At 48.8% G+C, this 1198-nt stretch overlaps 2 non-coding genes across 2 annotated transcripts; both read right to left on the bottom strand.

Annotated features, from left to right (window-relative positions):
- Window positions 1-368: 368 nt before the first annotated feature.
- Pmar_PMAR003894 lies at window positions 369-440 on the bottom strand. Its single transcript has one exon. It is a non-coding gene; the product is annotated as a tRNA-Pro (tRNA).
- A 570-nt stretch (window positions 441-1010) lies between these two features.
- On the bottom strand, window positions 1011-1084 carry Pmar_PMAR003893. The gene has a single exon. It is a non-coding gene; the product is annotated as a tRNA-Ile (tRNA).
- Window positions 1085-1198: the final 114 nt, after the last annotated feature.

The raw sequence follows: 1198 nt of genomic DNA, 5'->3' as shown, positions 1-1198 counted from the left end.
TACTCAGGCGTACTCAAGATTAACAGCCACAACATCCTCTGATTAACGGCTTCACTGCCCCTTCATCGTGCTCGTTCCCCTCACCCCATGTGCACTGTTGGACGGATTGAGCCCGTACAGGATGTAGCCTGAACTATTAGTCGCGCGAGTAATGAGTTCACCAGTTGACTGTAATCTTTGTCCAGGGGTGCGGGATCGAGCACTCGAGTGCTTCATGCGTCTCGACCAGCTATACCATTTCCCAGTGACCAACGGTTCGCATATGGTCCAGTTTGCCTAGCTTCCGGAGGGATTTGCACTACCTGGTTTCCGTAGCTATCTACATCCTCCAGCCAAATCTACCACTGTGCCCAAAGTCACCCTTACGAGGGCTGAGTCGAGAATCGAACTCGAGACCTCTCGCACCCGAAGCGAGAATCATACCACTAGACCACACAGCCATCATACCATTAAGCCTCACAAGTTGGTTCCCGAACGTCGCTCATAACATGACCATTCTCTATTGTTATCTACCACGGCTTTCGGCGGGCAACCGTTGTCAGCTGGATGTTTTGACAGATCGGTGCAGAGAAACCTCCGAGGTTGTGATTGGTGACACAGTGGCCTGTGAATGAGAGGAAGAGTGATAGTTTATATTCTTTTGTACAACTCCCGGTGTCACCAGTCACCAACAGTGATCTTTCCCAACACATCTCCTCAATGCAGTTTTCAGTTGTAGTTAATTTGTGGCTGGCATCATCCAGGTTACACAGGAACAGAATTCTTCGTGAACTTCACACGGATTTCCTTTGCACGAGGCGACCTCGAACTCTACGAACAACAGCCCACATTGGGCAGGGTAAGAGGAGTCTGGCAATCGAGCAAAGAGCTCGGAATTGAGTCGATTGCATTTCAGAAGCCGAACGCTCAACGCAGGTCAGGAATTTCACACGAATGGATTTCTTACAAAGCGAGTAAAAAGTTGATGTGAACTTAATCACTTTGATAGTGCAATGAGTAAGCCAAACTAGTGGTCGATGCAGGGCTCGAACCTGCGACCCTCGCGTTATTAGCACGATGCTCTAACCGACTGAGCTAAACGACCAACTCAACATCGAAGTTCACCCGTGACAACGAAATTCACCCGTGATGCGCAGGGAATTCACTGATAGATAATTTGACTCATACCACACCAATCGGAACGTACTTGAAATCAGAG

This window comes from Perkinsus marinus, assembly GCF_000006405.1.
Source record: "Perkinsus marinus ATCC 50983 genomic scaffold scf_1104296940282, whole genome shotgun sequence".
In the NCBI taxonomy this organism is placed as follows: Eukaryota; Perkinsozoa; order Perkinsida; family Perkinsidae; genus Perkinsus; species Perkinsus marinus.
Note: the sequence above shows the minus strand (reverse complement) of the source record. Positions and strands in the feature narration are given on the sequence as shown.